Here is a 23201-nt window from a genome sequence, read left to right on the forward strand (position 1 = left end):
CAACTCTTTGAGATAGGATGATCTGAGAGAAAGTAAGTAACTAACGTCACATACTGAAGATTGATGATTATGAGTGGACTTGAATTTGAGTTTTTCTAGTTTTAATCCCTTAACTCCTATACCGCACTGCCTCTTACTAATGTTAGTTATTAATGCTAAAATATTGTTTTAATTAGAAATTCTAATTAATGCTAATGACACAGTTAGAACATTCACCGGAAAAGAACAAAATTTCATGCCGAAAAAGAAGATAACAAAATACTCTCGACTATTTTGTGTCAAAAAGCTATAATAGAGAAAAATAGAAAATGTGATAAATAGGGAAGGCTGATTGTTCCTTCAAGCAGCAAAATGCTATTACCTGACAAAAAATAAATGAAGGCTATTTTTCTTTCTACTCTGTGCAAGGTATATTGCTACACTCGTGGTTCATCTACCATTTGCATATTAGTTCAAAAAGAAATATGTTACCATTTTAACAATTCAACTAGGTGGATCAAGAAATTCAGTGAAATACCGGGAAAGTGGAAAATGTTCTTAGAATGGATAAATTCCACAACATGGAAGCAAAAAAAAAAAAAAGCACAAATATTTTAAAATAGAGGAAATGAAATACAACAATGAGTATTCCTAAATTACCTAATTAGATTTTTGTTTGCCTTTATCTATCAAAGACTGGTTTTCTTCTCTCAGTCTGGTCTTTATAAATGGAGTGGAATCTCTTGTCTTGTGAAGAGACATGCTTGCTTGCTTGCTTTGTTTTTCACTATTTAGGAAGTCACCCAAATAGCTCAAAGGGGCATTCGAGCCTTGAACTCACTGAGATGAGAAATGTATAGATCAGTCAACTCAACTGTTTGAATTACTAGAATATTACACACTGATGAGGTTTTTATTCACTTAAAAACATTACAAATTGAATGCATAATCTTTCCTAAAACAAAGTTTCTAATATTATTTGTATTAACTAAGCTACATAGTATTAATTCCCAAATAATGAAAGGAAGGACTGGAAGTTTGCTGTGTCCAGTGAGCAAGAGGCACTGAACTGTAATTGCAGACAGAGAGAAGAGAAAAGAATGGAGAAAGTGGAATCATGAATGGAAACAAATCAATTGCTGGAGCAGCTGGATGGAAGTCAATGGTGCCAGTGGCTGGGGAAGATTCTGGACTGTTTAAAGCAGGGGTGGGCTCAGGAGCATGGTTGGCTCAGGAATTCTGGGAATTGAAGTCCACAGGTCATAAAGGGGGCCATAGTTGCCCATCTCTGATTTAGAGTAGGTGAGGAACTAGTGGAGTGAGACTGACTTGCAGATGAAGTCAAATGGATATTTTTAGAAGTGAGCTTGTTACCTAGCTCAAAGCTTTGGGCTAGTCCTCAACCTACGACCACAATTGAGCCCAAAATTTCCATTGCTAAGCAACACATTGTTAAGTGAATTTTGCTCCATTTTATGACCTTTCTTGCCACATTTGTTCAGTGAATCACTGCACAAGTTAAATTAGTAACATGGTTGTTAAATTAATCTGATTTATTGAAGGTCACAAAAGGTGATCACATGACTCCAGGATACTGCAACAATCATAAAAATGAACCAGCTGCAAGTGGCTGAATTTTGAACACGTGACTATGGGGATGCTGCAACAATTGTAAGTGTGGAAAAACAGTTATAAGTCACTTGTTTCAGTGCCGTTGTAACTTTAAATGGTCACTAAACAAACTATTTTAAGTCGAGGGCTGCCTGCATGATTTCACTCATATATTCAATTTGAAATATCAAAATAAAAATGCCACCATTATTGATTGTAAGAAATGCAATGAGCGAATGGAAATTAAAATTAATTCCATTCTACAAACAAAAGCCTCTAACACTAATGAAATCCTACTAGCCTATGAACTGTGACAAACATTAAACTGCAACTTTGCTGAAATGTGAAGACTTTTATAAGAGTGACAGCCTACTGCAATGCATGTTAAAAATATTTCTTGTGCATTTGGATGATATAGTTAAACTTTCTACAGTGCACAACTGGAATGGGAGTAACAGATTCAACCACATATTGATATATATTCTATACAAAATTTCTTGTAGTGTGCTTGATGTGTTCGGTTGATGTGTCCTATATCCCACTATATTGAATGCTACAAAGAGTTCCTCATTATGATGAAATGTATTATATTTGTTTAAACTGTAGAAGTTATTTCTTCTGCGTATGCATATACTGTATACAATGATTTATGCACATTTATATCTTCCTTTTTCATAATGCATGACTACAGCATATTTCCAACAGTAGAGACCTTCAAATTTCTAGATTCTACCATATCTCATGACCTAAAAGCGGACACCCAACATCAAAAACATCATCAAAAAAGCACAACAAAGAATGTTCTTTCTGCGCCAACTCAGAAAGCTCAAACTGCCCAAGGAACTGCTGATACAGTTCAACAGAGGAACTATTGAGTCTGTCATCTGCACCTCTATAACTGTCTGGTTTGGTTTTGCAACCCAACAAGACAGACACAGACTTCAGAGGATAATTAGAACTGCAGAAAAAACAATTACTACTAATCTGCCTTCCATTGAGGACCTGTATACTGCACGAATCAAAAAGAGAGCTGTGAAAATATTTACAGACCCTCACATCCTGGACATAAACTGTTTCAACTCCTACCCTCAAAATGATGCTATAGAGCACTGCACACCAAAACAACTAGACACAAGAACAGTTTTTTCCCGAACGCCATCACTCTGCTAAACAAATAATTCCCTCAACACTGTCAAACTAATTACTAAATCTGCATTACTATTAATCTTCTCATCGTTCCTATCATCCATCTCCTCCCACTTATGACTGTATGACTGTAACCTTGTTGCTGGTATCCTTAAGATTTATATTGACTGTTTCCCTATGACTATCATTAAGTGTTGTACCTTATGATTCTTGACGAATATATCTTTTCTTTTATGTACACCGAGAGCGTATGCATCAAGACAAATTCCTTGTGTGTCCAATTACACTTGGCCAATAAATAATTCTACTCTATTCTATTCTATTTATATTTTATATGTATCAGGTTTTGGTATTCTTAATTTCATAAAGATGTCTAAGAAATACAGTAGCAAAACTGTTGAAGCCACAAGTGATTTCAAAGTGGCTTCTGTGACTTCACTTTGAATGCAGACCATGTTTATGAAAACTATAATTTTCCAGGTACTATCTTTCACTTAGAAATATTTTACTATATTTTATAAACAGAGATTGGTGATGCCCTCGGGTATGAGGAACTATATCCTGTAATAATAGAATTATTTTTAAGTAAAGATGGTTAAGATCAATAGCCAATGCCAAGCCCAGATTAATGATTCCTCATCAATATGAGATGTATTCATCCAATTAATAATCATTCATTTGCTAGAAATGGTGAATAAGTACTCACATCTTCCAAAACTGACTTTCATATCCCAAACTAGGCTAATTCCTTGCTAGAGGACATCAGCAAAAGGACTTCCCGTGCCATTTGTATTTATTTTTTCTTCTCTTAGTCTGCTGGCATGAAATTATTTTAAAAGCTATTTTCAACTAGGGCAGCAATAACTTTGATGGCTGCACATACAAATGTGCTTGCTATTTTAAGAAAAACAAATGAAACATTCAGCAAATCTCAAGGGATGTACCAGGAAATCATCCAGTGGACTTCCACAATGTGCTAAAAAAATTATGGTTTGTTAGTTTTGCCTTAATCTGTTGTATGAACCCTGCCGTTATAAATTACCGAACAAAATATAGATAAAACTATGGCTTTAGGTCTCCTCCCTTTGTTTTAAATTCTGTTGGGTTTTCTCTGCCTCATCAAATACCTGCCAGTTCATGAACATGGAAACTCATTCAGCTGGTTTCTAAACTGCAAATGTTGGAGACAGAAGTGCGACTGGAAAGCAGTGATAACTACCTTCCATTCTACTTTTGGCAAAATAGTTCCATTTGAATGTAAACCTATGTTTCCTGGTACAAGCTGGGAGAGGTACTTACATACTCTTTCCTCATACTTTTTTTTCTCTCCTTCCTCCCAATATACTGCTGCAAGACAAAGATCCTTCAGTGAAAAAAAAAGAAAAAAAGAACAGTAAGTATGATTGGGTAAGCATAGGAAAATCAGTCTCTTTGGTTTAGGCCTCAGATAAAGCACAATGCAGTGGTGGGATTCAAATTTTTTTACTACCAGTTGTGTGGGCGTGGCTTGGTGGGTGTGGCATGGCTTGGTGGCCATGGCAGGGGAAGGATACTGTAAAATCTCCATTCCCTCCCCACTCCAGGGGAAGGTTACTGCAAAATCCCCATTTCCTTCCAGCTGGGACTCGGGAGGCAGAGAATAGATGGGGGCAGGGCCAGTCAGAGGTGGTATTTACCGGTATTTCTCCAAACTACTCAAAATTTCTGCTACTGGTTCTCCAGAACTGGTTAGAATACCACCTCTGGCACAATGTGATGGTGGGCAAACTTTCCCTAGAAAGGTAAATTCTGATCATGGTATGTTATTCAGAAAGTGGTGTTTTTCCACAAGAAAAATAAAGTTATATACATCACCAGTACATTTTATGCTCTTTACACCACCCAGCCACACCTTAGTCTCTGGAGTAGTGTTACTGTTGTATTCCAATTCTAGCCATAACCACCCCACTTTCCATGATGAAAACCAAAGGGGGGGGAATACCTTTGTTATTTATGCTGGGAGCTTGAGCTGACCAACATTGAATTATAACTTTGTTCCACTAATGAGCCCTCCCAGAAGAGAAGATCTCCAGTATGTATAGCCCAAGAGAACTTCAAATACTTCATCTACCAATTGTGCAGATTAGTGACACCTTCCAAAGAGGAAGCTGCTGTTTTAGATTAATCAAGTCAGATCCTCCTTTGAGATGTAAAATGTCTTAGCTGCTTATCCTTGGGAAATTAAAGATTAATCAAAAAGGACTTGCTCTTTTTTAGACCAAGAGGCCAATTTCAATAAGTTGTTTTCCGATGCTTCCATGTCTCATCCACCCCAGCGTAAAAGAGGCTGTAATTTCCTAATAAAAGTATTTTCCAGCATCAAAAGACAGCAACTGTCACCATGTAATTTCTTGTCCAGATACACATTTGTCCAGGGATAGGAATAGCTTCTGCATTCCTAACTCAAGAGAAAGCAAGTTAATTACTACTAGTTAAACAAAGGCTCAAAGACTTGATGGAACAGCTTTCTTGCAGACTTCCCTACAACATATTCTAGCTATCCAAATTCTCAGTGCCATATGTGACTTGGCTTTCAAGTCATTGTGGCAATGAAGTAGCACAAGTTACACCACCTGATCTGCTTCATTAGTCTGATTTTTACCTCCCAGATTCCTCTTTTCAGCAGTCTGCTGCTTCTGCAAGTGTGAGAAACATATGAATTCCCTGCAGAGTTATCTTGAGTCTTTTGTCCTTCCAATCAAAGCAGACGGCATGCTTTTTGTTTGTGCTTCATTCAGGAGCTAAAAAACACAAAACCAAGTAAAATATGCCTAATTATGAATAAACTGGGAAGCACAGAAGAGAAAGAAAGAAAGAAAGAAAGAAAGAAAGAAAGAAAGAAAGAAAGAAAGAAAGAAAGAAAGGGGGGAGGGGGAGGAGAGGGGGAGGGAAGGAGAGAGAGAGAGAGAAAGAAAGAAAGAAAGAAAGAAAGAAAGAAAGAAAGAAAGAAAGAAAGAAAGAAAGAAAGAAAGAAAGAATTCAGATTCAGTTGCTATTATAATTTTGAGAAGTTCACTTAATGATCCAGATCCACCAAGGTTCTAGAGCAGGGATGTCAAACTCACAGCCCGCAGACACACTGGCCATGCCCACCCCATTTCCCCAAAGGAGGAAAAAGTCGCAATACTTTTGCGTAATACTCATGTGATGACAACGTGATGCCGTGAGTTTGACACCCTGTTCTGGAGTTCAAAACATTGTGGTTTTTCATAAAGATCCTATTCCCTCCCCCATATCCCTTAAAAAATATATCATAAAAGATAATGGGTTCCAGAAGTCAGTGAAAGAAGTTGTCTGTAATTTCACCCACATGGAAGGTTCCCTGTAATTATTACTGTCCACTAAATTACTGGAAAATAGCTTGTCTAGTAGATAGGTTGCTGGGCTAGGAGCAGAGAAACCAGAGTTCTAGTCCTGTTTTAGTCATACACAACCGGCTGAGTTACTTTGGGCCAATCATTCCCTCTCAAAAAAAAATGCAATGATGATCTTCTAAAATGGTACCTGGAAAAATTCCATGAATGTCTCCATATAGTCACAAGGAATCAAGTGTGACTCCAAGCCCCTTCCCTCTCCTAAAATTAAATAAACACTATTAAATATTATTTCTGATGTTTTGGAAGCGAACCTGCAGGCATTCAGAAATATGGTTGGGAATTCTTTTGCTCTAAAGCATTCAATCTATTATGCTACTTATTTAAATAAGTCCCCTGAAGGGACTGAAATGTTAGTAGTTTTTCCATATCACATATAGCTTCACTAAAGTGCTGTGCCACTACCCTGATCTGAGAATTGGCTGGCAAAATGGAGGAAATATTTTATGAAACCTAATCCTTCCACATACGAGAATTGAACAGAAATCTGCAATTTAAAAAAAAATTAATTGAAGTAAACATGTTTGCATTTAGGTACTTTTATAACCCCCAATGTTAAGTATGGTTATTATTGATGGAGAATGCCTATGCGAATGAATGTAGTATTATATATACATCAATAATATATGAAACCTACCAAAAGAAGACAAAAGGGTCAACCAATAGAGGCATAACTGTCAACTATCAAACCACAAAAAGTAATAGTCCTACTGTATTCTGGAATATTATCTCCATTGTAGATGTTGCACTTTAAGGATTTTAACACATTGAAATGTTCATGGGAAATATTAAAGGTAGTCAGGTAGTCACCATGAAATAAATGCCAAGAAAGAAGGATAGTCTGGGCCCAGTGGTGAAATCCATTTTTTTTTTACTACCGGTTCTGTGGACATGGCGTGGCTTGGTCAGCGTAGCTTGGTGGGCATGGCAGGGAAAATATACTGCAAAATCTTCATTCCCTGCCCACTCCAGGGGAAGGATATTGCAAAATCTCCATTCCCACCTCACTCTGGTGCCAGCCAGTGGTGGTATTTGCCGGTTCTCCGAACTGCTCAAAATTTCCTCTACCGGTTCTCCTGAACCTGTCAGAATTTCACCCCTGGATTTCACCCCTGGCTGGGCCACTCGCCTATTGGCCAAGTGGAAGAGACACTAATTGGCTCATTAGGAATTCTAAGATTTGCACAGATGATAATGTGGGAAGCCCCACCCCACCCCAGAAGAATGAAATATTTTGGGAACTATTAAAAAAGGCAGAATATTATATTTCCCCAAAGGAAGAAATTGAGAAATATGTTTTAGAGGCAGAAAGCAGCCCCCAAATCTTTCTTAATAGCCCACAGCAGATGCCTCATTTAAGAGATAAAAAGCTTATTAAAAGAGGAAGACAAGAATCTAGATAGCTCTATTCATAAGCAAAGCAAATACTGCAGGCAGAAATCCATTTAAGACAGGATAGTTCGAAACTCCTTGCAGCAAAGTTTGACAGCTAAAAAAGGCAGAATGGTAGGGTTAGAAAGTAGCCCTCACCCAAGATCCAACACAAGACGAAAGCCATTAGCCACTATAGGAATTGCCCAACACCCTTTCAGAACAGTTCAAAAAAAAAAGTCACAGAAACCTATAAAGATCCATCCACTCATTCAACCGTTTGTTCAGCTGACCCAGAACTGCACACTATCTTTGTGGTTCTGTTCAATAAACTTTCTTTCCAATCAGCCTCCATGTTGTTTCTAGAGACTTTCTCCCAGCTTGGAACTGAACCAATTGGATTTTCCTTCCACCGATAGCAGTGAGTAGACCTGCAGGCTGACTCAAAAATGTACTTGAATCTGGCTTGTGACAGTACAGTAGTACTCTTGCTTTCTGAAGCTTTAGAAAGTAGGAGTACATGGATCCAATGTTTAAAGTAGAAAAGACTTTCATGAGAAATGTATTGGCATAGCAGTTGAAAATGGAACCCATTATCTAGAGAATTGATAGATTCTCCTCACTGGCAATGTTCAAGTACAGTCTAGACCAGGACTGTCAAACTCCCGCCCTGCGGACCGGATGTGTCACGTGCTGGCTACGCCATTCCCGATTTAGCAAAGGAGAAAAAAAGTCCTGATACATCACGTGATGCTGCCATGATGACGTGAGTTTGACACCCCTGGTCTAGAGAGCCTTCTCTTGATAACATTTTAGCTGGAATTTCTAGCATCAAGCAAGGTGATGAACTACCAAATCCATTTGACCTCTGATGCAGCATTGTTAATACACAGATGGAGAAATGTCAGTGCTAGTCAAGTGTCCTTTTTAACTTAAATCAGCTGAATTATCTTTCTGGCAGCTGTTGGAAAAAACCTGAAGAGATCAACCATCAGGAATGAGGGCAGGGAGCGAAGAAAAGATGGAAAATGTATTCAAACATCTATTCTGTCAAGGACATCTGTAACACAAGGCACCTGAAGTAAGCCTTGCTGTCAAAAGCGTAAGAAAGGCCTTTTTGTTTACATTTGTTTGTATTCCATTATTGGTTTTTTCCCTCCGCCTAAATGACTGCTCTCTGAATTTTCTCTTTTACGTGCACTGCAGTTAAATGACTTTTACCTGATAAATATGGAGAACTTGATGACTTGAAAAAAAAAAATCCTTCTGTGTCAATTTGGCAGTTCATATTCATGCTGAGATTGTATCTAATTTTGAAAATCTTCACACTTGTGCCCTGCCATCATGTGTAATCTTTTATGCATGGCTACTTCCGCTGCTGCTGCTGAGGCAGTTGCTATGCAACAGATGAACCTGCACCATAGGGCCCTGACATTAGTAAAAGCAAATTGACCACGGGAGCACTAATCTAGCATGAAAAGCAGTTGGTGCCATATATTTCCTTGAGAAGGATTTCCTAATCAACAAGCAAAACCTACCTTCAAACGTGAGCTGAATTACCTGGGCTTGGAGTTCCCTCATTCACACCTTCTTTGCTGCATCACATTATTATCAAGGGCTAATGCTTTGGGGCTAAAAAGATAAGTAGAAGCTTGTGGTACTTGCTGGGCATTTTCAGTTAATTCCATGTGCTCCTCTCATATAGTGACTGAAAACAGCTTCTTTTTTCATCCTTAGGAATTTGAGCCCCTTTTTACTATTAGGGATCCTCTTTTTTTTCCAGCCCATTCACCTGTTGAGAAACTGCTGCACTTTTCTGAGGATCACATCTGGTGCATATGGAATATTGCCTCTGCTTATCAGCTTCAATAACTGCCCTGTTATGAGTAGGAGTTATAGAGATTTACCAGATTGTCTTCTAGAAAGGCTGGGGGAGGTTTAGGGCAGGGGTGAAATCCAGTAGGTTCTGACTGGTTCTGGAGAACCAGTAGTGGAAATTTTGAGTAGTTTGGAGAACCGGCAAATACCACCTCTGGCTGGCCCCAGAGTGGGATGGGAATGGAGATTTTGCAATATCCTTCCCCTGCCACACCCACCAACCATGCCCACCAAGCCACACCATGTCCACTAAGCCACACCCACAGAACCGGTAGTAAAAAAAATTGAATTTCATCACTGGTGTAGGGTTTTTTTGTTTTGTTTTGTTTTGTTTTGTTCTTTTTTTAAAGATCTTTGCTAAGCAATAAAAGAGCGTCATTTAGCAGCAAGCAAATTGCCCTGGGCAACATTTTCCAAGTATGATTGTTGAGTTGTAAAGGCTCCAGTCTCAGATTTGGGGCATTTGATTATGGGGAACAGTTCCATGTAGCATTTACATCCCACACCTTTTGGAGTATTAAAGTCAAGCCACACTATTTTTAATTGTCTTATAGTAATTTGAGAGTATTATAGTAATTTGGGAGCTGACAATATGTGTCTTTTGGTCAAAGGAAGGATTTGCATATTGCAATATGCATATTGGCAATTTGAAGTCATACAGAGTTTTTTATTTTATTTATAATGCCTTGGTAAGGCCACCCTTGGAATACTGCATCCAGTTTTGGTTGCCACGATGTAAAAAAATGTTGAGACTCTAGAAAGAGTGCAGAGAAGAGCAACAAAGATGATTGGGGACTGGAGGCTAAAACATATAAAGAACAGTTGCTGGAATTGTGTATGTCTAGTTTAATGAAAAGAAGGACTAAGGGTGACATGATAGCAGTGTTCTGATATCTCAGGGGTTGCCACAAAGAAGAGGGAGTCAAGCTATTCTCCAAAGCACCTGACGGCAGGACAATAAGCAATGGATGGAAATTAATCAAGGAGAGAAGCAACCTAGAACTAAGAAGAAATTTCCTGACAGTTAGAATAATTAATCAGTGGAACAACTTGCCTCCAGAAGTTGTGAGGTCCTCCTATACTGGAAGTTTTTAAGAAGAACCATTTGTCTGAAATGGTATAGGGTTATGGTTTCCTGCCTGAGCAGGGGGTTGGACTAGAAGACCTCCAAGGTCCCTTCCAACTATTCTATTGTAATCTAATCTAATCTAATCTACCCCAGTTCTTCAACAGTTTCCTTAAGCAGTTTACAAGAAAGGAAAAAAACCCTAAAACATATTAAATAAAATTAAATAGTTTTTTGGTTTCTGGTCTATCCTTTATGATAACATGTTACCAGAATGATATAGGATAATATGGGATTCAAGTTAATGTGTAACAAAGGTAGAAGGAAGGAACTTGAACTGGAAATGAGCACAGTGGATGATATAAATTTTACCTGCACACTATAGTGCAATTGAGGCAAAATTGTTTGAAAATTCAGCTTTCAGAAAATAACTGTTTTTCAAAAGCAAAGATTTGCTGGGAGGCCCCAACAGGCAGGTACTTAGAAATCAGTCGGTATGAAGATGGCAATTGTGTGCAGAACTCAGAAGTTAGGAAAACTTTAGCTTAGTTTAGTTTAGTTTTATTTGATTTGTATACCGCCCTACTCCCGAAGGACTCAGGGCGGTGAACAGCCAAGCAATAAAATACATAAATACAAAAATTTAAAAAACCAGTTAAAATCAAATTAAATCATTTTGGCCCAGACAAATTAAAACACCCCAATAATTTAAGAACAGATTTAAAATTTATATATTAAAAGAGGGAGGAGATTAGGCCAAGCCTGCTTGATGGAATAAAAGAGTCTTCACAGCGCGGCGGAAGGTGCCAGATCCGGGATCCTCCGTATCTCTGGGGGAGCTCATTCCAGACGGTAGGTGCCCCCACAGAGAAGGCTCTCCCCCTAGGGGTCGCCAGCCGACATTGTTTGGCTGACGGCACCCGGAGGAGTCCCTCTCTATGAGAGCGTACTGGCCAGTGGGAGGCTATTGGTGGTAGTAGGCGGTCCCGTAGATAACCAGGTCCTAAGCCATGGAGCGCTTTAAAGGTGGTAACCAAAACCTTGAAGCGCACCCGGAAGACCACCGGGAGCCAGTGCAGCTCGCGCAGGAGAGGTATCACATGGGAGCGCCATGACGCTCCCATTACTAAATCTCCCAAATCTAAAGGCAAACTTTAGATTTTAAAACATACATTTTTGTTCAACTCTGGATCATTTGAATATTTGTAACTTGCCTTCATTTCGGTGAAGGCTATTACAGAAAGTGCAACAAGTGCTCTACTGTTCATTCCATTCTTTGTACTTTCTTACTTACGTGCCATCAATATGCCCATTTATTAAAAATTGCTCTGGAGACATTTTTCTTGGTACTCATGTTATCATGGGAATGTGGCAGGAGGATGAAAGCATATTTATTTGATTTATGCCTTGCCTTTCATTAAAATGTGCTCTCTTCTGCTATATTTCCTCACTGCAAGCTTGAATGGTAGATTGGATTGAGAAAAAGAGTAGCTTAAAATCATTCAGCCATTTCTGTGGCTATTCTGAAGTTTCCCTACTCAAAGCCCAGGGCCGTCAAACTCCCAGCCCATGGGCCAGATGCTTCACGTACTAGCCACACCCACACCCGGTTTAGCATAGGGGAGAATCCTAGCCTAACACCTTAACTATCATACCTCTGGCTACCATTCCTGAACTTATCTTTCCCATTCTGAAATAATGTTCTACTTGGACAATAGTGATGGCTGAAGGGAGTGATAGAGGCCATTTCTTTTTTCTAGGTAAAATAAGTTATCACAGACCTCAGAAATACTGAATCAAGATAATTATATTTTACAGTTTAGATGATATGAGTTAAGAATATAGAATAACAGAGTTAGAAGGGACCTTGGAGGTCTTCTAGTCCAACCCACTGTACCATTTCAGACAAATGGTTATCCAATCTCTTAAAAACTTCCAGTGTAGGAGCATTCACAACTTCTGGAGGCAAGTTGTTCCACTGATTAATTGTTCTAACTGTCAGGAAATTTCTCCTTAATTCTAGGTTGCTTCTCTCCTTGATTAGTTTCCACCCATTGCTTCTTGTCCTACCCTCAGATGCTTTGGAGAACAGCTTGACTCCCTCTTCTTTGTGGCAGCCCCTGAGATATTGGAACACTGCTATCATGTCACCCCATTCCTTCTTTTCATCACACTAGACATACCCAATTCCAGCAACTGTTGTTTATATGTTTTAGCCTCCAGTCCCCTAATTATCTTTGTTGCTCTGCTATATGGACTATAATGCCCAAGAAACTAAAAAAAAAATGATAAAACCAGAATGATTGGCTTTCCGTACGATTGATTTCAAGCAGTTGTTAGTCATCCTGTTTTCCTAATCAATTGCTGTGACTCAGTTTTTCTTGCTGAGGTGTTAACCAATCAAATATTTATTTATCAAAACAAAATGTAATGATTATACATCAATTTATCTTTGACTTGCTAAAAGCCATACTTTTTAGTTATCACTTTTTAAGAATATTTGGCTACTTCTGACACTTCTTTGCCTTTTTTTTTCAACAAAAGATTTATCTAAACAGAATGAGAAAGAAAGTACAATGTATGTTCTTTTTAAAAATAGCATACCATACTTCCCTTCAGGAAAACATCCACGGTTCATGCATTCAGTATAAAATAGCTATCACTTTTAGAAACTCTTTTAAAAATTGAATAGAATTGAAATCTTCATCATACTTCTTAGTTTGTAAGACTGCTGTTTCATTACAAGTCTGAGACTGAAGGTCAGCTGCAGAATTATATTAAATGTGGAATTAGCAATTACAATTTTTAAAAAGTATCTATGATCCTCAATTTATTTTTAGACTGCATTGGCTATGCAGCTGTTTTGTGTCTGGGTTCCAGTAAACCTCATATTCCAATTTTTTTTAAAGGAAATGTGTTATTGTTTCCACTAGTAATTATTAATCTGAGTGCATATTGTATGTACAAAATCATTTTCCATAGAAACCAGTTTGACTTTCGGATTGTTTGTTACAGGCTGCTAAAAGATGCAGTCTTGAAAATCTAATGGTTTGTTTTAGTCAATATGAGTGTTTCTTTAATAGTTTCAGACAGAAAGCCGCTGCTCTGTTGACCTCAGAGAGGGAAAGATACCAGAAAGGTAAGGAAACTACTTTTATAGGGCTAACATCTGTTAACGAGAGTTCAAGCTTTTCACCTCAGTGAACCCTGCATGAAGAATAGCACTTAGAAGCTTATATATTCCCTCACCAACAGATGCCAGCCCAGTAAAAGGCATCATTTCACCCCCTCATATCTTCATGTTCCTTTAATTATTTCATAATGAGATTACACTAGAGTCTAAAACAGAAGGCCTGCATTTCTGAGCTGGAGGAACATTATTGCCTGGTTCTGGAAAACATGAGAAGCAAAAATCAGTCCATTTATTGGAATCCGATGATTACCATGAAATGTTATGGAAGCTTACGAATAAGCTTTCCATTGTAGTGAATCTTTAGAGTAAACAAGCTTTTGAATTAGAAAAAAAGCCTTTTCAAAAACTTGCATAATTCCCTGTTGTTGTTGTTGTTGTTGTTGTTAATTACTTGTCCTCCCCTGTGTCCAAGATTAATGAACCAGGATTCTACACTTTTCTAAAACTCCCATCATATTTCCCCAGTATCCTAACTCAATAATTGCATTTTGGAAAGTTTTAAATCCACTTAGTGTCTTTTTTTCTTTCTTTCTAATGGTTGCCAGGCAGGCAACAAAAAACTGTAGAAAGGTTTGTCTCTATAGACCACAATAGTTTAGATACGGTTACATCTAAGCATATTGAAGTACTGGAGAATTGTAGAGAACATTATGGATCTTTGTGACTCAAAAGCACCAGAAAGGCAGACATTCAAATGAAAATAATTAAGCATTGTCTGCCTTAATCTCTGCTCTCCTTCAGCATAGTCTTAATTTTCACATGCAAAACAAAACAAACAAAATTACTCTTTCATTTACTGCATCCAATGAATTGCTTCTGTAGCACCACTGCTATCTATTTCTTAGATCCTGCTAAAACAAAAATGGTTGGGGTGACTGACTATTCAGCACGCAATATTTGGGACTTAGCAGTACAGCACTCATTAACTGTAACCGAGATTCAGGCGGCTTAATCTCCACTCTGAATATTTAACCCTGACTGTCTTGCTTTTTCAGTCAGTATAAACTCCCTTGATCAGTGAGATAAATAACAACAAAAACTCTTTGATTTTTAAAGTCACATTTATTTTAATGTATGTATTTTAATGCATTTGGGGGCTTTGAATATTTCATTTATATCCTTCCACTGCATTTATGCTTTAATCTACTGCATGAGAACAGTGTAAATTCAGTATTGATAAAACGGATTGGTCTCTTCAGTGCACCTGTGGAATAACATTTATTAATGTTTTCCATGGCTTGGGTATTTTAAGAATAAAACATCTTCCTGGACACTGTCAGCTAAACACATCAAGATTCGATCTAACTTTTTCTGATGTGCTTTTTATTTTACTTTCATAGAATTTCTTTACATTTTAGAATCCTTTTTCCTGAGTTTACTATCTTTCTTATGATATGTGTGTAAATAAGACATACAATTCTAAAGATTTCCAAAATGCACTTTCAAAAAAACATATTTGTAAAATTCTTCATAGTATCCACCTGGCTAATTTTTTAAAAAAATTCTACATTCCTGCATGAGAATAGAATTAAGCAAACAGAACAGAATGGGTTTTTCCTGACATCCTGTTTCCTCCACTGGGGATTATTGCACAAGGAAGCCCCTGAAAGCCTTAGAGCTTTGAGAGGACAGTTTCTTCAGTTGGTTTCATGCCATGGAAAGTAAGTATACTTAGAATTTTTTTAAGATTTAGATTTTTGCCTCCATTACAACCTCGCCTCATAAGATGGAAAGTCCCATCAACTGTGTTGGCGAAGCATGGTTTCAAAGTGGAGACATTTTGATATTTGATGTATTTATGAAATATATAATGATCATGAATGGAAATGATTAGCATTCTTACCAACATCACCCTACATCAGCTCCTCCATGAGAGATGTCCTGAGGATGATGCCTTCCTTGAGCCCATATATATACTGTATGAACTTCTAGGCAGAGGGGAAAGAATGGGTAACACAGATAATTGCATCATTTGTACATTGATGTAGTAACACAAAATTGCTATTTTTGACATCATTGTGATTTCTGACACATATATATGTGTTGTGAATTAATTACTAAACTGCATTTGCCTATGGAAAGAGAAGAGACTGTAATGTTGGGATATGCTGTATTGCTTACTTTCTGTGAGGAAGATCTTCATTCCTGATGTAAATTCTCATGTTGAAAATATTTGTTATGACCATTATTATGGCTTCTTCTCTTCTAAGTGGTATTATATAAGAAATATGCTGCAAATAATATCAACTGTGAGAGGGATCTTGGGGTCCTAGTGGACAATGATTTAAATATGAGGCAGCAGTGTGCCAAAAAAAGTTAACACAGTTCTAGGCTGCATTAAGAGAGGGATAGAATCAAGATGATGTGAAGTGTTAATACCACTTTATAATGCCTTGGTAAGGCCACACTTGGAATACTGCATCCAGTTTTGGTCACCCACCAAAGAAGATGGAGTCAAGCTATTCTCCAAAGCACCTGAGGGCAGGACAAGAAGCAATGGTTGGAAACTAATCAAGGAGAGAAGCATCCTAGAACTAAGAAGAAATTTCCTGATAGAACAATTGATCAGTGGAACAACTTGTCTCCAGAAGTTGTGAATGCTCCAGCACTGCAAGTTTTTAAGAAGAGATTGGACAGCCATTTGTCTGAAAGGTTTCCTGCCTAAACAGTGGGTTGGACTAGAAGACCTCCAAGATCCCTTCCAACTGTGTTATTCTATTTTATTCTAAATGGATTGGCAAATGAAAAAGAAGCAAGGTCATGGGGACATCAATTGTTAACAAGCATAAGTGAAAATTTAAAATTGTCTAGTACACCAATGGGTCAAGGTTGCTACAAGTAATTTCTTTTCATTGAATTAAACAGGATTCAGATATAATCAATGTTGAAAATACAGTATCTAAAACATTGCATGTACATACATATTCTTCTATAGCTCCCCTTGCCTGCAAATGTCCAACAGTGTCTGCACAGTGTTTTCTTCAGGGTCCCAACTGAGTTACCAAACTGCTGTTCTCTGTATGATAACAACCTAAAGTGCTGACAACACGCTACCTGTCAACAGGCAAATGAAGGCCTACCATCTGTTCTAGTATAAATTGTCTCCAGTTCTCTCAACTTGAGAATCGATTTTAAAGACTCTGTAATTATGTAGTATAACCTGAGCCAAATGAGGCAATATTATTATTTTAACTGGATCTTCACTGCCACAGGGGAAAACAAACCTTGAAAGAAATGAACAAAGAAAATATATTTCTAAAATCTTGGTTGTCTGAATGTCTGCAAATGACCCAACTTGCTCTTACAGCAAACACCAGTGTAGTTCAACCAATAACTATAATGGTTACATTAATAGGACACATAGAATCACAAATTAGTCAATTACATATTGGCAATCATATTTTTAAACTAAAATGTTATTTGAGCCCAGTATTTGTAGCTTATGATTTCTTAAAGTTTGAAGTTTAACTTAATACATTGAGTATACTGTATGTAAGATGATTGTTTACTTATCATGTGAACACAAAAATAATTAGGCCAAAAGTGATTAAAGGTTTTCTATAGCCAGTGATATTTGTATAAAAGTAAAATCTTCTTCAAGTAAAGTTCTATTGAGTTCATAGCTAGATCCATATAGTGTTCTTGGGATCAATGCAGATGCTGTTTGCCACTCAAGTCTTCTAGAACAATGTTTCTCAAGCTTGGAATCTTGAAGATGTGTGCACTTCAACTCTCAGAATTCCCCAGCCAGCATGCTATCCACATATCTTCAAGTTGCAAGGTTGAGGAACACTGTTCTAGACAGTTTTCAATCCCTCAGTTCCTTTCTTCTTTAGCAACTTCTTATGAATGGAGCTCCACTTATGAGTTGCTTCAATCTCAGACATTGTTCTTAAATCATTTGTTTCATTTTCATCAACTTGATGCATGTTGCTTCGGGAGAGGTGAGTTTTCTTAAAGGGTGGCTCAACAGAATAGAGTAGAGTAGAGTAGAGTAGAGTAGAGTAGAGTAGAGTAGAGTAGAGTAGAAGAGAAGAGAAGAGAAGAGAAGAGAAGAGAAGAGAAGAGAAGAGAAGAGAAGCTGGAAGGGACCTTGGAGGTCTTCTAGTCCAGCTCTAGAATAGAATGAGCACTCCTCTCTAGAAAAATCAGATTATTAGATACATTGAGATTCAATTTGCTAGTTCCAGAATTCCTTAAAGCAATAGATCTGTGATGGCGAACCTATGGCATGCATGCCAGAGGTGGTATGCAGTGCCCTCTCTGATGGCACCTGAGCCATTGCCCCAGTTCAGCTATGTTGCACATATGCATGCGCCTCCCACTGGCCAACTGATCTTTGGAACTCTGCTGTGCATGCACGGGAGCGGGGCATGTGCAGGGCACATGCATTGCATTTTGGGGGTTCAGGCACACACGTGTGCATTGGCATGTGCACATGCACACTTTGGGCACTCAGTCCAGAAAAGGTTAGTCATCAGTGCAATAGATCTTAGACTTATATACTGCCCCATAGTGCTTTACAGCACTCTCTGAGCAGTTTACAATGTCAGCATATTGCCCCGAATAGTCTGGGTCCTCATTTTACTGACCTTTAAAGGATAGAAGACTGAGTCAACCTTGAGGCCCATCAGGAACAAACTCCAAGCTGTGGGAGAGAGCTTGCCTGCAATACTGCATTCTAAACACTGAGCCACAAGGGCTCATGAATGAGAGAGGGGCAACTAACAGGAATCAAAACAAGAAGAGGTAAAGACAAGTAAAGATTATAAATTATAGGGCAACTATCATCTGTCTATTGATAAATTTAAGGGGGGAAAGCCAAAGTTGAAGAGCAAAATGATTATTGAGTATCAAATCTTACTTCTACCACATGCCATGTACAAAAACAAATTGACACCCATGTGTGAAAGAGGGACCTCATCTGACATCTTTATCTGATGAAGATATCCTAACATGAGTTTCCAGTGAGTGATCATGATTTAGTTTCTCACTTTAGCAGACATATACAAAGAATAATAGATCAAAGTCATAGAAAATCTTAGCTCACATCTCTTCCTTCTGCATCTTATATTCAGATTCTTTATCACCTGCATGTTGAGAACAGAATGAATAATGATGGTGGAGAGAGTGTGCTAAAACTCTGAAAATCTGAGCTGTTATGTACGAAGCTAACACATTCAGTAATCAAGCCCCCTCCCTTTTTTTCAGAAGGGCTTGGGAGCCACATTATATCTGCATGTTATAGTAGTTATAAAAATGAGTATTTTGGTATAAGCCCCACATGCAGATCAAACTGACAGGCTCCTTGGGGAATAAACTCCCATCATCTTCTGAATGCAAGACAAGCATAAAACTAGTGCAGCAGCAGGAGGAAAAATATCAGCTTGAAAATAATTAAACAGCAAGTCAACCACCCATAATGATATTCAGCAGTGCACATTAGGGACAGTTTGCTGGGAATGCACAAGAGCACTCCAGTTGTTTAATTAACATTGAAACGGCAGTTCCACAAGAACTAAAAATCCTGTTAATTTATGTGTCTGTTAATGATGCTCATTTAAATACTGTCAACTTTTCTTGGGTTTAATATTCATGATTTCTAGTCATTAAAACACCAAGGCTCAGTTTGAGGATTCATCACAGAACAAATTGTTGGATAAGGCTGAGAAGATGACTGTATTTTAAAGTTAGGGTACTACTCTTAAGTATAAAGCACTTCGCAGCACTTCAGTTTAACAAGGTCCCAAGGACCGTCTATGAAGAATCTCATTTTGGAAATGCAATAAAATAATAAGGTGTTTTTTTTTAAATAGAGGCTCAATTTACTACATTAAAAATACTTCCATAACAAGAGTTATCTTTCCAATATAAAATGCTTTTGCTCCATGTAAATATGTAGTAAGAGTTTATATGCAAATTTTGTTAGAATATATGACTAGTGAATTGTGTCTAATAGTATTTTTGTAACTAGAAAAAGGCTGTCCCTTTTAAAGGAGAGTGAAATTCTCTGCTCATGAAATAGGGAAGTGATATTTGCTTACACCTCTGACTCTTTATATCTGTTCCACGTTGTGCAACACTGGAAGTTGCCATGGAAAGAAAAATAATTATGCATCCAAACTTTCTATAATATATATTGAAATGAATTTGAATTTTGAAAAGTTGTTATTTTTCTGATCTATGCTAATAGTCCTAACATTAGAATCATAAGCATGTCTATATTTTTAAAAGAATAGAGTTTGCAGAAAAATGTCAACCAATCTGTGTTCATTTTCAGCCAGCATTCTTTGGGTCTACCTGAAGGTCCCACCCCATGCGTCAAAAAACTTACACAAGTAAGTAAAATAAAAAAATAAAACTAAAATAAAAAAATAAAAAAGTAAAATAAAAAACTTGCTTATATATCCCTCTCTTCCAAACTCCATGATCCATGCATCTATTTCCATTTGTCTTAACTTTTTACAAAACATTTTTTGAATGTATAGTAGGGAGGAAAAATCGATGTTGCATAAACAATGCTCTAGACCGGGGGTGTACAGTACAGCTTTGGCAACTTGTGGACTTCAGGTCCCAAAATTCCCCAGCCAGCATTCTAAAGGAAACTAAAGAATGTCACTATAGACAAAAAACTTGCATGAAAAAATAGGGCTTTGCAGGTTCAAAGATAGGGCCATGCCACGCCCACCAAATTTTTTCTGTAGTAAAAAATTTTGAAACCCACCACTGGAAAGGACTAAGTTTGGATTAAGAAACTATGGACAGATCAGTGTTGGGTTTCTACCGGGTCACCCCAATTCAGGCAAGTGAAGCGAGCACACACTCACAGTTCCGAACCAGTAGCAAAGGTAAGTGAAACCGGGACAGATGAACCCAGTGCATCTCAGAAGGACATTTTTGTATTGAAGGTGAAGTGCTACAGAGCCGTATTAAGAATAATTTAGGACTACTAATGTCTTTTTTTTTTTTGACCTGCTTTGTGTACATTCAAAAGTCCTATATATGCATGTAGGAACTGAAATAACTAAAAGAAAGAACCCTGAAAGAGGAAGGTGAAAAGACTGATGATGATAATTTAAGGCACTTACATTAAAACAATAAAAACAATCAGCATTAAGCTAAGCTATGAAGAAATATATTTTAAGAAACAGTTTCAGGAATTGCATATATTTATTTTAGCTGAACAGAGTTCAAAAGCATCTAGTACATAGAGTTTGAAGGTTGTTCTGAACCCATTTCTAAAAGTATGCCATTGCAGAATAAAGATAATATATCCCACATTCTATCCATAGAATTGATACGTTCTTTTTTTCTATTCATAATTTATATTTCATCTTGCTGGCAAAATAGCTCCAGGAGTTATGTGTAGTTCTTTAACTCTGGGTGGTAAGTTGATCCAAGGGTTAATTATTACTCTAAGGTCACCCGGTGAGTTTCATATCTAAATGAGTTTCCAAATCTAGATATTTTTTTTAAGGGCAAGATCTACCTTAGCATTACTTTCATTTCTGAGGCACCATACTGGTCCTTTTCCAACTGCAATTGCTGTTCAGTTGACACACCTTAACTAATGCAGTGTGGTAATTGCTATCTTTATAACACAATTTAGTCTTACACCAGTACATAGTATCTAATTTCAGGAGATGTGGGTGAAATTGGAAATGATAGCTATGTTTTATCATATGTACTAATAGCATTTGCTCATGCTGCAAGCCACCTGTGGCATAACAAATGTGGCAGATGCCAGGAGCCCCACTGCCATATCAGATCGCAATTTCACAAAACCTAGTCACTGCACAGCTGCACAGTTGTTCAATAAAACAGGTTTTTTAAAAATGAAAAGCTAGGTTATTTATAGGTGTTCAGTTTTGTAGGTGTGTGATGGAAAAGTGACTTTTTAAACCATGGGTTTCACACCTGTTCATTCTTTCCCCTTGCCTTTAATTAATATTTATAAATATGAGTCAGATATATTGGAGCATGCGTAGCTTGGTAGCATAGGAATACGGTAATCTCCCCCAAGTCCACAATAAAATAGTTGGGAAAGAAGAATGAATATCGAGTGAGTTGTCTTGCAGCGAGTTGGCCATTGCAAGTTGGCTGTGGTGAGTTGTCCCATTCCAGAATGCAGAAACCCACGTGCTGACAAGTGAAAATTATTACAGCCTACTATGGTGCGATGCTGGAGCAATATCTCTAGATTTCAAAGTGCTGTTTTTTGACCTTTCAGGTGTCAAATGGCTTGGCTTCCGGGTACTTGCAGGATCACCTTCTCCAGACAGAACCAAATTATTCAATATAGGTTTTCACTACATAAGAAGTAGGGCCACAATGATAGCTATGCTAGGTAATGTTTGAAGAGTTGGGGATCACAATTAACAACCTTCATGAACATTGCAAGGATGTGATTGATGATACCATGATTTCAGTGGAAGAGGCACAGCTGCGTGTTTTCAGCACTTTGTGATAGTGCAGGGGTGTCAAACTGGCAGCCCGCGGGCTGGATGCGTCACACATAGGCCACGTTCACCCCAGCTCCACGAAGGAAAAAAGCATCGCAAAACGTCACGTAACACGGCAAGTTTGACACCCGTATGATAGCGTGAAAGGTTGGTTTGATGTCATTTTTCAGGTGGGAACAGAAACAGGAGGACTCTGGGAGGCAAACTGCTGCCAATCTATTCTCCCAATACAATTTAAAATCATAGCTTCCAAATTCAACTATTTTGCTACTGTATTTTTACCACATAGTTGGAAATGCTGGGGTCAATAGGATGCTAGGAGAAGTGCATGAACTGTCTGACCTTGGTTCTAAATCTTATATCATAATTCTACCAACTATTTTCCAATAATTGAATATTTGTTTTTCTTAAGAAATAGGAAGCTGGCAATGGTGGTTCCAACAATAGTCAGAATTCCTGAATAACAGGGTGAAGAAAGGAGCTCCACGCAGAAATTGAAAAGTTTTATTAATATATATCACCTATAGCCCACACCTCAATTAAATCAAAATGTATAATTAAATCACTAAACTCGTATTGGTGATCTTCTGTGAAATCTTGTGTGAAAACTCTGAAATATCACTAGATGTCAAGCAATTTCAAAGGAAGAGCCCCAGCAATTTTGTGGAATTATTTCGCCAGAAGCCACGCTGATACTTGCTAAGCCAACCCTGAATGTTACCTTACCCTCAAAAACATCCACATACCCAGTAAATATCTACTGCTTCCTCAAGGGGAAGGAAGAAATTAAAGACATCCCCAAATAATAGAAATTAATATTGATAGAGATTTAGTATAACCATCTATCTAAAAGATTTTATTGGAACAAAGCCTTGAATATCTACAGGGAAATGTTAAAACACTCCCATAGATTACTGTATTGGGCTGAATTTGTAAAATACTTGGGAATTAAACCACTTCCTAATGAGAGATCAGCATCAAAGCAATTTACCAAACAAATTATCTTTTAGTTATTAGTGGCAGTGGTATATATTTTAATTAACTAGAGGGACCAAGAGCTGTGGATATAAATACAATGGTAT

The 23201-nt window shown here is 37.7% G+C and overlaps 2 long non-coding RNA genes across 2 annotated transcripts in view; one reads left to right on the plus strand and one right to left on the minus strand.

Annotated features, from left to right (window-relative positions):
• Positions 1-8925, minus strand: part of LOC117664206 (uncharacterized) — a 49068-nt gene extending 40143 nt beyond the window's left edge. The window contains exons 1-3 of the long non-coding RNA XR_004590962.3: positions 8742-8925; positions 5378-5516; positions 4036-4099 (exon numbers count right to left, since the gene is read on the minus strand). This is a non-coding gene — a long non-coding RNA (uncharacterized LOC117664206). The remainder of the gene's footprint in view (positions 1-4035; positions 4100-5377; positions 5517-8741) is intronic.
• Positions 8926-19935: 11010 nt separating this feature from the next.
• On the plus strand, positions 19936-22681 carry LOC117664408 (uncharacterized). Its single transcript, XR_004591038.2, has 2 exons — positions 19936-19995; positions 22532-22681. It is a non-coding gene; the product is annotated as an uncharacterized LOC117664408 (long non-coding RNA).
• Positions 22682-23201: the final 520 nt, after the last annotated feature.

Source organism: Pantherophis guttatus, chromosome 3, assembly GCF_059756535.1.
Source record: "Pantherophis guttatus breed Tessera chromosome 3, ASM5975653v1, whole genome shotgun sequence".
NCBI classification, from domain to species: domain Eukaryota; kingdom Metazoa; phylum Chordata; class Lepidosauria; order Squamata; family Colubridae; genus Pantherophis; species Pantherophis guttatus.